The sequence below is a fragment of the Zosterops lateralis genome (assembly GCF_965231275.1).
Source record: "Zosterops lateralis genome assembly, chromosome: 2".
In the NCBI taxonomy this organism is placed as follows: domain Eukaryota; kingdom Metazoa; phylum Chordata; class Aves; order Passeriformes; family Zosteropidae; genus Zosterops; species Zosterops lateralis.
The window spans coordinates 70,865,412-70,879,681 of record NC_139763.1 but is presented as its reverse complement, the minus strand read 5'-3'; positions in this window follow the sequence as shown (position 1 = coordinate 70,879,681).

Below are 14,270 nucleotides of genomic sequence, written 5' to 3'. Positions count from 1 at the left end.
GCTGCAGGAGGGCACATGCAGCTTTTGGATCAAACCTGCTCAATAGGTGGGAAAACACTACATTTGAGCTTCCTGCAATTCTTTGTGTCACCTTGATTGGAGAAGGACATGCCAGGAGCAACCTTTCATTATAGACTGCTCCTCTAGGCTTCTGTCTTCATCTTGTACTCGAAGCCTTAAAATCCTGTGACAGGAAAATGAGGTGCTGCTGTTAGATTTCTGTCCCCTGCAGACCCACCAGGTAGGAGGAACAGTCTTTCTGTAGTAAGAGACTGACCTCCAGTGGACAAACGGGGCAGTCATAAGAGCTTGTTCTAATTAAAATTTAGCTGTATGAGGGCAGAGAGGAGATGAAGTTCGAGTTAGAGAGGTTTCTCTCTCAGTTATCGAGTGGTAAAAGTGGATGTACAGCAAAATCTCTGTGCATATGCAACTGTGCTGACTGCTGGAGGCTCAGAGTCTCGGTCCTTGACAAACTTGGAACAAAGTGCTCTGAAATGTAAAACTGCCATGAAGTGAAAAGCACAGGAGCGACAAGGTCTGACAGCTGAGGAACTTAGTGCACCTTGGCTGAGCTCCCACCTGTAAGTGTCCTCACAAGTCCCCTGAGCTTACCCTGGTTGTGAGATGGTGTGACTTTGCCCAAATGAAGAGGAGGTCTCCAAGGAAGTTGGGAGAGGGATATGAATTACAGCAGCCTAATGTTGGATGTTTTAAACTTTTCATTCCCAGAATCACAGGGGGCTTGAGGTCAGAAGGAATCTCTGGAGTTCATGTGACTCAGCCCCCTGCTCAAGCAGGATGGCCTGGAGCTGTTTGCCCAGGACCATGTCCAGATGGCTTTTCTTTATCTCTGAGGAGTGAGACTCTACAGCATCTCTGGGTAACCTGTGCCAGTGCCCAGTCAGGGTCACAGCAAAAGAGCATTTCCTGGTGTTCAGAGGGAACCTCTTGTGTGTCATTTTGTGCCCATTGCTTTCAGTCATGTGCTTGAGCTCTACAGATGCTGCCCATCAATGCTTAATAACTGTTGCTGTAAATGCAATGCTTGACTTAAAATTCTCCAGTCTCCCTTTCTACAGGGAAGATGATGTATGACTAGAAGTGGATGTGCTGTTCAGCTTCTGAGTGACATAGTAATAAAAATCACTAAAGAAAGAAGTTAGTTGCCCAGTAGGTTTCATCATCAGACTTCCAATGGCTGGAGCTGAGCCTAATAACAAACTAGAAAACCTTGACTGTTCTTCTCCAGCCTTGCTTGGGTGATGTGCTTTGAATTTCACCACCCAGTGAGGTTTTCTAAAGCCTATCAGCAGCCTAATGAGAAATAGTCTGAGGGCCTTGCTGGCTTTGGTAAGGCTGTCTTCCAAGGAGCTGATAGTTTTGTGACAGCCTTTTAGAAAAGGACTGGAGGGTCAGAATGGGGTTTTGACAGACTTAAGTTTTCCCATATTCTGTTGTGTGCAAGCACAGGTTTGGATGGGGAGGTGGTTTGAAACCCATCTCCTAGTCAGGAAGGGAAGTATGTTCAGCAACAAGAGCTAATTCTGTTTCCTTAGACTCATTGCTACTCCTTTGTGTGGTGGAAGCCAGTCGTAGTAGAAAGCCTTTCCAGTGTTCTTTCATAGGATCACAGGATAGTTCAGGCAGGAGGATGCCTCAGGAGTTCTCTTGTCCAGCATCCTGCTCACAGCAGGGTCAAACCAAGCTGCTCCAGGCTCGATGTGGCTCTCGATGCTTACAGTAACATTTGTTTATTTCTCCCCAGTGTGTGACAAGGACATTCATGGTGGGGTTAAGCTTTCCCCTGTCAAATAATTGAGACCACAGTCTTCATCGCTCTGGGGAGGAGAAAACAAATGCTTCCTGGTCACTAAGGGAAGAGCACATAGGAAACATCTCACTGCAGTACAGGGAGAGCTGTTGGCAGTGCCCACGTTCCCTGCTCCCCACGTGTGTGGCTGGGGTGCTGTGTGGGAGACCTTTCCATGTTGATGCTGCTGCTTTACTTTCCCTCTTCTGGAAGTTCTCCAAATATTTGAAGGATTTGAGTAATTGGTAGGTGGAAGACATTGCTGTCTTCCCCTGTCCTCCTCAGGTGAATAGAAAAGGGGTAATTATTCCCCTTGGGATGGTGATGGTGAGTGATGCTTTTTGCAGCACTGCTGTGTACACCACTCCTCTCACAAGAAATACATCCCAAATTTTCCTTATGGTGTTTGATGATGTGCCTGTAGATGTGAGTGTTAATGGGCAAAGGCTAACCAGATTTCGCAGGGTGTGTTATTGCCTGGAACTTGCCTGTTGTTATGAGAACAGATCAACGCTGGAATGACAACTAATCTATATTGTGAAATATATTATACAATCTTTAATTTACATAGAGATGAAGTCTGCTTATAGGGAGTGGAAATCAATAATGGCTTTTATATCATCCTCTGGGTAGAATATTAAGTCTGAAGTTCCATAATATCTGAACTGCATCAAGAGATTACAAGTCAATAGTACTAATAGCATAAAAAGGATCGCTTTATCCTCTCTTAATAAATTTGATATATCTGCAGTTTCCAGATGGGGTTTTTGTTCTTTCAAAATGAGAAATGTGTTGCAGGCTTTGCCATTTTATTACTGCTTGAGGTTATGGCCAGACGCTTGCAATGCAGGTGGTGTATAAACACAGAAATAAAAGGTGGTCTCTGCAGTCTAATCTGAATTTGAGGGGTAGTTGGTGGGCAGTCACATTATCTGAACAGGAACCTCGACTTTTTCCTGATTCAAAGCCCACCCATGAACAGAGAGATTTGCTATGGACCAAACCATATTCAATTTAATGCTGTATTGATACCAAGCAGGGAGTGGATTCAGATTAAACCCAGCCTTTTCTGCAAAGAACCTGTCACCAGTGCATTCCTACAGACAACAGTGTGATTCCCAGTCCAGCATCCATCTCTGCTGTGTCTTGGAAAGGCATTGCTGCCACTTGATTTTTTTTTTTGTTCTTTCCTTTGAGGTAACTAGAGCCATATAACAATCTGCTTCGGCCATTCTGAAGGCTCTATTTTTCTATAATTTGCTTTGACTCTGAATAGATGGGAAAAATGAGAGTGAAAGAAAACATTTCAGTCAGAACAAAAAGGCATGTCACAACAGGAAATACAATTAAAACTGACTGAATGCCCATGGTTGGTACATAAAACCTTGTGCTGTGATTCCCAGTAGCAGAGCACAGTGAACATGATGTGCTGGAGTATTGACACTCCCTGCCTATTTCTCTGTACTTTCTCCAAGTTGTGCTATTTTTCTTTCACACCTTTTTCCCCCCCACAAATGCTCTCTCTTCTTCTGCCTTATGAATACAGCCATTAATCCAAGATTAACTTTATTCAGGGTCTTTACGTCACCTCTTCTCCTCTGGTTTTAATCAGCTTTTCACAACCAAGTTAGGTCTCCCTTAAATTTCCTGTGCTTACAAAGGTGCAAGAAGAACCAGCAGGTGCAAGAGGACTGAAGTAGGGAGAGGAGGATGACAGAATTGTGAGAGTGGGAGGAAAATAGGTGGCTTTTCGGATGGGCTGTTTTAATAGCTTGGAAAATTACCTTTTTCAGAGAACACATAATGACTTCCAAGTAATTTTACTCAAAACTGACTTCTTTAGACTAAGATTTTCTCAGAATTTATTGGGGATTAGAAATTAAAGTGCTGAGCCCATTTGATTAATAACCTTCTGTAATGCAGCTGCTTTTGTGTGTACAGCAAAACCATGTAGACATTTTTTTTCTTTAAAACTGCATCTCTACTGCAGCATTTAAAGCTTGTATCTACTGTGCATTCCTTATTTCCCATGTTGTCATGAGGAATTAGTTTGATTTCCTTGGTTGTGCCCTATTTAGGAAAAAAAAAAAAGAAAAAAAAAAGGGAAAAAACCTTTAGATACTGCAAATTTTATTAAACATATTGATGTTTTCTAGGAAAGAGAGTAGATTCTGAATTATTTCTTTTAAGGTAATTAACTTGGCTTATAGATAATTCTATTGAAATGCCTAGAGTTTGTGAATTGTACAATTACCATATTTTCCTATCTCTGTAGATCTCTAGCTAAAAGAAATTCCAGGGCTAGCATTTTGATTTGTGTTTGCATTTCAGCTCTGCCAGATGACTGCTGTTTCTTTAAGTGAACCAGACTAAAAAAGCCTCATGTGAACAGGTGGCAAGAAATAGAGCAGACAGGATTCTTTTCATCATTCTGTTCCTAGATTGCCTCCTCAGCAATGAATCTCTAAGGATTCAGTGTAGCAACATACATATTTTTCCTGGCCCACTATTATTTTTAGTATTTCCAGTTCAGTTTAAGAGTGGACCTGAGTCAAAGATTACGCACATCCAAAGTTTCAGATTTCACTTTTAAGTATTGAAGGCTGGAAGTTTCAGCCATGGAAGCACAGCTTAGGGATAGGCATGGACAAAAGCAAAGTCAAGAGCAATCTGAAATGGGTCAGTGTAATCTGTACTATTATAGCAGAGATCTGAAAAGCTCTTAGCACTCAGCATCCACTGAGAAGGTGACTGTTCCTGAAAGATCGGATTTATTTCATACATTATGGAAGTGTTTGTGATTATCTTCATCTGGGCACCTGTGACAGTTGCTGTATTACTAACTTATGGTAGGGGGCCTGGTGTTGCAAAAGTGTCTGGTCTCTGAAAGCAGATGGTTTGTTATGATACTGCTGATGCAAATTATGCAATGAAGCCAAAAAAGTGACTCAGCATTGGATCTGGTATGAATTACTGCTTCTTGTAGCAACACTGGCACAGCCTGACAATGAAGGGACCTGGAAACTGAACTGCTGCCTCATTGTGGCACCATTCAAAGAGGAGATGGGAATCCCACAACTATATTTGCTGTCAGGATATTCCAGGCACATGCAAAGGGGGTAGATCATACAACTGCTATGAATTTCTTATCACTCTGTGTTGGAGAGGTGCTTAGGGCTTGATTTGTTCTCAGTGTGCCATCTAGTTGTGATGCTCTCTATGTCTGCACTGACCTTAGACAGCCCAGGCCTGCTGCATGTTCAGCGTTTTCCCCTTTTCATTAATTTTTAACCAGTCCTGTAGACTTCCCAGGTGTTCTTTCAGCTGTCGAGTCTGGCTGTGCCACAGCTGCTGCTGCTAAGCCACTCAGTGTGACCCTCTGTGCTGCTCACTTCAGGCAGAGGAAGAAGAAGACTCAAGAATTTGCATTTTTGAAATGCAAATTACTCTGCCAGGTAGGAGAGCAAAAGCAAAGCAAATGAGGGTGTCTTCTAATTAAATGTAATGACAAGGAGGCCAAAGAGCATCCCCTGCTAATTCCTGAACTATTTTGGCAGGAGGCAGAGAGGAAGCAGAAAGGGTGAAGAGAATACCTGCTGGAGTGGGGCAAGGAAAAAGAAAAAACAGGACAAAAAGGGAGGTAGCACTGCAGCTTGTCCTGCACGTCCCCCTGGGCTCTGGTCAAGGCACTTCTGCCCTGCTGCTCATACCAGGGCTGCCTTGCAGCAGTTTTGGGATCCTTCAGCTCTCGGTGCTTGGCTTCTCCTTGAGAAAGCATTACACAAGCAGTCTCTCATTGGTAGGCAAATCTTTTGGATGAGATAGCACTGTTACTAGCTGCTCTGGGTTTAATCTGCTCCTAATGCTTGCAGGAATATACATGGGCCTAAGGTAATTTTAGTTATGTGGTTTCTGTAATTCCTTTTTATTGCTTATATAGGGCTGAGGGAAAGCCCTGCTGTCTTGGGAGTTGTACTCATAAAGACAAAACCTCTTCCTTCGTTTACTTCAGTTTCTTTGTCTTTCAAGTGAGAATGTGCTCTGGTGCACCTCAGATCAGCTTCTTGGCAGGGCTCACACACGATTTTGTGCCGTAGCATAGGTGGGTGGCAGGTACCCTGCACAGCTGGTGTGCAGCTCTGCTGGGCTCTGTAAGCTCTACTTCATTTTGTTGCTCAGACCCCACTTGGGAAAACACCAATGCCAAGCAGGTTCTCCCAGGAACTCTCCTCAGCTGCTCCTCCTGTCAGGGAGCAGAGTGGTGATGGACAGGCTTTACCTTATGGATGGGTGTAAATGTCTCTAATATTTTTGGTACATCTGGAGCTCCATGATTTCGCTGTTGTTAGTCTCCATTCTGGAATACACTCTATGTGGAAGGGATTTTCCACACACCTTCCCTTCCTCAAGTGTTCAGGGAATGATGTGAGCATGTGTCCCCCAAGTCTCACTTTCTACACCTTCCTGAGAACTTGTCTCCTACCCAAAGCAAAGAGTTTTGGTGGCCTTTGGTGGTCAGTAGAGTAACCCAGGTCAGAGATCCCAGGTTTCAAGAGAGGGACATTTTTTTTCACCCCCCTGTTCTCTGTGGGTGTTTTTTCCCCCTTACATGAAAAGTTAGGAAACACTGTTTTTATTTTAAGGTGAAACTCGGCACAGTTTATAACCCACATTCTCCTAAATGTGGGTCCTAAATTCTCTTCTCAGCACCCTCCAAGGCTGAGTTGCTGAGGATTTGTAGGGCACCTTCTGGTCTGTTCCAGGGTGGGCTCCCTGAATGTCACTCAGGAGTTAGTACTTGGGGTTTTTAGTGACCAGCTGCAGATGAACTGGGGATGTGTTTTTCTCTCTGGGTGATGGAGATGGAAGCTGCCAGCTGAGCAGGTTTTGGCTGGGCAGGATGGTGGTGGGCCCGTTGTAATTGGTCCAGATGGCTCATATGGAGACTTCCATCAGGTATTTTTGAGTGTGAACGTTCCTTAAACATGCATGCAATAAAAGTCAGGAAAAAGTTCCTGTTGCAGATTCAAGACTTGCAATGAATCTCTTCAACAGTTCAAAAGCCTAAAAGCAGTTTGACCAGAATTCCTAGTAAGGAGTTTTTACGTGGCTGGGACACTGACTGACAAATGAGCTGTTACTTCACTTATTCAGGTGGTTTGGTCCATTGTAAAGACAGAGCAGGGAAAAGGAATTTCTAGAAACTGTGGATGTGTAGTATTTTATTCTGTTATAGCAGCAAAATTGTATTCTATCTAGAGAGATAATGCCAGACATAATAATTAGGAAAATAGTATTAAGGGATATATATTAGTTTAGCAGTGCACAAGCTGCCATATAAAATGTTCATGTCATAACCATTAGTACTTGATTAGTAATGCTGGCCAGAGGCAGGATTTTTCTTCTTCCCTTTCTTTCTCCCCTGTGACTTCAGCATTGGTAGTCCTGGTGATTGGAAGCCTTATTCCATCCAGAAATTGTGCAAGCTTTTCCTTGTACCTCAGTCCTACAGAGGACAGGATGTCTTTAAATTACTTTTGCACTCTTGGTTCTTTTCCAGTCTGTGAAGAAGAGTCAAACATCAAAGGAATAATTGATCAGTCACCACCAACTCAACTGATACCCTCAAATTATTTCAAGTAGATAAATAAATCATGGTGAACTCATAACTGTGATTGATAGTTGTATTTTTTTTATTTGTATTAAATACAGGTTATCTATGATTCTAAGGTGAGAACCAAGGTATGTTGTGCCAGGTATTCTGCAGACAAAATGTTCTCCTTTGACTCTTCCAGATGATATGGCCCTGCAGACCTGAAATCTGCACACAACTTGGACTGGAGTTGAGTGACTGTGAGCTGTTCGGTTTGACAAAAAACATGCTTTTAATGGTATTAGGAATTTTTTCCCACTCAGAATCCAAATGCTAATGCTGCCTCATGCCATAACTCTGATCTTTCTGCTGTTCTGGTTTATCTGTTGAGTAGACTGACACACAGGTATTAACTTTTTATTTTAAATACTGCCTCTGATATGACATAACCCCACTGTGGACCAATGAAGACCTTTAATAATTTTAATTAATTTTAATTAATTTTATTTCCAATGCTCATGCCCCAAGGTAGATCTTTTTGTAATGTCTGAAATTTTAAAATGTGTTACCTTCTGTGAGCACCCAATGTTATGAATAATAGGGGAAATCCTTAAAATTATGAAGAGCATAGTGTAAAAAAGTGGGCAAAATGGCTGGGGGCCCATTCTTTCTCTACCCTTCCCCTTTGGTAGGCACCAGAGTTGTTTGTTACTGTTCAAAGCAGCAGATACCAAGAGGTATAGGAGGAAGATCCAATATGTAACTTGTGGAGGCTGTGTCAATGGCTCTGCTGTGACCACAGTCATTGATTCCCATTGTTTAACACCAGAAATGTCCACTAGACCTTTGAGCCAGACCACCAGTATTTTATAGGTTCTTCTAATTTCTCAGTCATTTACTCTTCATTTATTCTGGATTACTAAATCCAGTAGTTTCTGCTTGGCTCAAGCCATTCCAGCACCTGATCTACATGTCAAGAGATGGGGATCCCCCATTTCCTAGGGAGTATCTTCCAAGGCTTGATCTCTGTCTACCTCCTTGTTATGAACTAAAATGAGGAGTAATAGGTACAAATCGAAAGATGGGAAATTTGCATTAGATATTAGGGAGAAATTTTTCACTGTCAGGGTGGTGAAATGCTGGCACAGGTTGCCCAGAGAAGCTGTGAATGTCCCAACCCTGGCAGTGTCCAAGGCAAGGCTGAATAAGGCTTTGAGCAGCCTGGTCTGGTGGGAGGTATCCCTGCCCATGCCAGGGGCACTGGGACTACTGGATCATCTTTAAGGTCTCTTCCAACCCTCAACATTCTGTGATTCTATGATAATGCTCTGTCAAGGTCTAAACCTTCCAGATCATGGTATGGACACCCACAGGTGTCTCATTGTCCATGAGAAACACAGGACAGTTCAGGTTGGCAGGGACCTCAGGAGGTCTCTGGTCCAACCTCTGTCTCAAAGCAGGGTCAGACCAGGTTGCTCAAGGTTTTATCCAGCAGAGTCTTGAAAACCTCCAAGAGAGATTGCACAACCTCTCTGGCCAACCTGTGCCCCTGCCTGGCTGTCCTGATGGGGAAATAGTTTCTCCTTATATCCAGTCTCCTCCTTACTGTTTTGCTTGTGCCTGTAGGCTCAGCATGCACCATGGTCCTGGATCTGCTGTCTTGATAACAACCCCACAAGCTTTGTTGGGTCCTTGTGAAGCCAGGTCTTCTCCAGGATGAATGAGGCAAGCTCTCCCAGTGTCTCCTCACAGGCTGTTGTGCAATTTTTGACTTACCTGTAGGGGTATGTGTTTATAAAATAAACCCCTTAACACCCAAATGCAGCACAAGATGGTGTCAATTTGTTGAGCAGTCTGACCTCTGTTATCTTGAAGACAATTTAGGTATTATAAAGCCTTTGTAGGTTAAAGGACAGATGTCTGTATGTTTTACATAAATGTCAGAGCTTCCTGTCATTTCATCTGCTAAATTTGATTTTGTATCAAAACTCAGGCATCAACATTAAAATCCTTTCCTCCAGGCTGGTCTGTTGGAACCCAACTGAGTCCCTCTCAGCTGCCGTGCTGGCTTCCAAGCTTTTTTTGTCTCACAGTGATCTGAAGTACCCTCTCTATACCTCCCCAGCTGCCCAGACCTCTCTTTCTCCTGATGCTGAAACAGAGGGAAAGCAGAGCTATCAAAAAGTTTCAGCATGGCTTCTTGAATTCTTTTTCAATGCTTACTATAGATAAGATGAGCTCTCATGTAACACAGGCACCAGCTCATTACTCCACTTATTTTTGGAACACTATCCCAGCCGTGATGCTTCGCACTCAAAAGCAGCATCCTGCTCTTCCACTTACACATTTGCTCTGCTTTTACCATCAGTAACAAACCCGTAATCTCTCCTGGGCAGGATTTTGTTTCGAGTTCTGGTTCTCACAGTCAGCTGCTACAACACAGGGGCAATTACAGTGCTTGACAACTGCTGCCAGGTGGTTTTTAGATGGAGTTTTAAGGATTGCTTTTGACTCGGAAAGCTGCAAATGGTCTGTGACCTTTCTGCAGGAAATTGCACTTCTGCTGCAGTTGAACCAATGGATACTGGTTGCAGAACACCTCCCGGGCTCCAGCTTCACCAGGAAAGAAAAGCATCTGGTAAAACCTTCTTGGAAGTGAAGCTTCTAGTAACTTTTAGTGGGTCAAATAAACCTTAGGCCTCACAGGTTTTAACCTGATGCACTGCCTAGAAACTCAGTTGCTGTCTCTCCCCTTGGGTTTTCCCTGGCTCAGACTGGGGACACGTCTGTGGGGTGCAAGGGGAGGCACAGTGCCCAAAGCTCTACAGAATCTGTGGGATGAAGCACCCCTATCTCTCCCTGCCCCATTACTGGAAGCCTTTCAAATTGCCATCTCCTTTTTTACACTTTTATTTGTTTCTGCATCAGCAAAAGGCTGATGCCAGCCTGTTTTTCACTTTAAGCCTGAAACAAGGCAATATTATGTTAAGCTTTACAACTGCTATGTGGTGGTGCGCTCTTCCAGATGATATAAAGTACAGAGAGGTAGACATACAGATGATGTAATGTGACGTAGCCTAGTTCAGGAGTGGGAATTGTTCAGAACTTTTAAGTAAATGTTAAATTCACTGTAATAATTTCTTTTAGACATTAGTCCCACACATGCACAGTGACAGAGAGAGCCCGTGTCCTATCTGCCACATTCTCACAGCAAACACTTGGGGAAGCAAGAAGGAAGAGCAGCAGATATTTGTGTTTGCCACATGCTTGATATGACCTCTTTGTGCTCAAGCTGCCATCTGTTGTGAAGCACTTTGCGAGTGTTTGTCAAGCCTTCTGTATCTTTCAAAACAATATTGCTACTTTATCATAAAAGGCCTGAATTATTCCATACATGGCCCCGCCTTTCCAGGAACAGTGACATCTTTACAGGTACTCAGCTGCTGCTCAGGATTTTTGCTGCTGCTTTCCACGGTGGGGGCTGGAGCCCTGCTGATTTTTGTCTCTGAACAGCTTTCCAGCAGGAAGTGCTCTCCACAGCTATATAATACCATGCAAGCTATTCACAGGGGAAACTTCACCTACGGCTGCAACGCAGCTGCGTCTGATGTTAAATATGGAATCCACTGGTATTTTGACACAAGGGGAAGACCTGTGCTCGGGGAAGTCCTTTTATCGTATCATTAAGCTGTCATTTTAATGGTGTAAAAAAACAACTTCTAAGCAGAGGAAAAAGGAACAGTTTTTTGCAAATGACTGCTGAGGGTGAGGTGATTGAAAGGGACATAGAGCAGCATTTTGTTCTGTTTTTAACTTGTCTTTAATGAAACACTGTATCGTTCTGTGAAGCAGCGGAAATTATGGAGATTGTGCTGTTTAGATCACTGGAGACAGACATGTGTGATCAACGACTGCTCACTAAAACAGCCTCTATAGAATCAAGGAGAAGCAGAAAAGCACTGAAGAGAATAAGGGAAACAACCGAGCTCTGAGAAATGCTTTATCTCATCTCTGAAGAATACAACATTCCTTGGTAAGGCAAGGAAAGACATTGAATTGATTCGAGCTGGAAGCCAAAAGCAGTGTACACATTCCTACAGCCCAGCCTTGCTGCATGTCCCCAGAGCAGGGCTGGTCCGGCAGCACCAGCCAGCCGGGTGGATCTTGGAGGGAAGATGCACCACGGATGGCTGAGCAGCAAACGTATCCTGGACAGGTACATGTCTGTTCCTACACCAACGGGAGCCAGCCTGAGCCACCCTGTGATGGCAGACGGGGCTGCAGATCTGACACCAGGCACATCTACTGGCAAGGCTGACTGTGGTTTTGTAAAGGCTGTGCACAAGCTGTGGCTGGGTGGAAGGCAAACACTTTCCAGAAAAAATGTGATGAATGAAATGGACTGAACAATAAGAAACCACACCATTTTTCTGTGACATCTTCCTAGGAGAGGGTAAAAACCCAAACCAAAACCAACCTCAGTGCAGAGAGCTCCAGGGACACTAATATAGGCTAGTTAATTAAACAACAAAAAACAGATCTGGTGTGTCTGGGGTTTTGTTTGTTTTAATTTATTATTATTATTATTAGTTCCCACAAAAAGCTGTGGAGAGATTGGGAATAGGGAGGGAATGTGGCCCTAGCTCAGTGTAACATATACTGCTTTGCCAGGCAGGGAACTCAACCTTATCTGCAGAGTAACAGAGCCAAGGGAGTGTCTGCAGGTTGTGCAGGGACCAACCCCTCCATTCCAACAGCCTCTAGGCCAGGGCCAGCGGACTGGGAGCTTGCCCTTGCTTCCCTGTGAAAGCAGTGAGACTATCTGACCTGCCTGGACATCAGGGAGTGGTTTTTTGGTTGGGCTAAACGGGCAAATAGCAGATGCTTCCTTCTCCAGCCTGATGCAGATTCATGGTTTCCCATGTTAACAGTAAGTTCCATGTATGTCCTTGCACTGCATCAACAGTGGCACCACTGAGGAATTTCAGCTCTTGGAAAAAACAAAAATGGAGCTGGGGGCTGCAGCAACTGATACCATGGGAGGGGATAGAACCAGCTCCCTCTTTGTCAACCCTCATGCAAAGGTGAAAGAGTAAGGAATAGCCAGGGGAGTAAAGGAAATCCTGAGGTTAGTGTGAGATTTTAGAATCTTCTGTCCCTATTTAGACCTGCCTAATGCCTGAAATTGGAGTTGTGAGGGCTCTCTCGTACTTTAGTTTGCCATATCCTCTGTATTCCCCTTGTAAGCTGAATTATTTGGAATGTGTTGATCCTTGTTCTGGAAATTGTGTGTTTTTGAGCTTGACAGCTCAAAATGATGATGATGGCAAACTCAATGTATCTTAGAAAATGTGTTTATATAGGCTTTCTGTCAAGCACCATTTAAATGCCATACATCATGATAAAAATGGAAGGTGAAAGCAACTCTGCTAGGCCACTGGTGAGAAGGCAGTGTCCTGGTTACATTAAAATATCTTTTGTTGTCAGATAAAGAATGCCTGCATTGAAAGGCAAAATACAGGGATGAAAAGCTTTTGCAGATATGAAAGAAAATCCCAATAAAATTCACAAGCAGAATATGCTCAGGTAAGAGCTGATCTGCATGTAGCAACCAAGTGTTGGTTGTAATGTGCTGTACAGCAGTGGGGTTGCTCAGCTCACATCCACATTAGAGGAATGTAAAGTAGTACCAATCCCATGCAGCATTTTTGTTATGAGGATGACATTTCAATTAAAAAAAAAACAACTGAAAAGAAAAATTAGATTTCAGATGCTAATTTTAAAAGCAATTTTAGAGGAAAAAAACCCTTTGGATGTGTATGATTATAGACAATTTCAAAATAACTTTAAAATGGAGGATTTTTAAAATATCTGCAAATGGAGTTGTCTTTGTCATAAATGTCAGACTGATGATTTATTTCTGCTATAACATTTTCAGCAATGAATGTAAAATCTCTATTAATTGCACAGGCTTCACACTTTGCATGGACATCAAAGATTTATGGTATAGGACAGTGGTGAGGTAGTAGACACTCTGTGACATCCTGCCATAACTAAGACAATTCATAAGATTTTAGTAAGCAGGTAAGATACGCTGCACCGTGTCCAAAAGTCCGTCCAACTCAGCAGCTCATCTGTGATGTGACTTACAGACACTTAAATGAACCTGAGAACAGGCATGCACACCTGGAATGATGTAGTCAAGCATCCTTGAACTAAAGAACACTCAAACTACACTTTTTAATTTCCACTTATGGGCCTTATACAACAAAACTTTGTTTTGCTTACTGTAGCATGGAAATTATTTCATGTCCTAACAGCTTTCAACTGTTTTATCCTTATAAGTACAGTGGCCATCTGTTACTGGCCACATAAGTGTTGTGTTGCATACCCATTATTCATAATTCTGTTGCCTTTATCAAATACATCCTGGTCACCACTGTGCTGCAGTTTAACCTCAGAGAAACAAACTGGGTCTCTACTCTTGCACCATGATACCAGTTTCTTCTCCTCCAGACAAAACAGGTGGTGCCTAATGCTGATGTGAGGGGTGGAGAGGACAGCTGCATCTGGTAGAAGTAAACATCCCCAAGATCTCCTCCAGGATCCATCTGACATGCAGGACTGTAGCCCTGCACAGTATAAAGGAAACAGCCTCCCTCTTGATCATTTACCTGGATATCTGTCAGTCACTGCTCCATTTCTTTCAGAAGCCACATTTCAATGGCTATGGTGCATGACAGTCAGTCCTATGGTTAGAGATGTAATTCATTCCATCCATTTATATGCCTGGAAAATAAGATGGGTGTGCAAGAAAATCATTCAGAGGAATTAAGACATACATTTTATAAAAAAAAAAAAAAT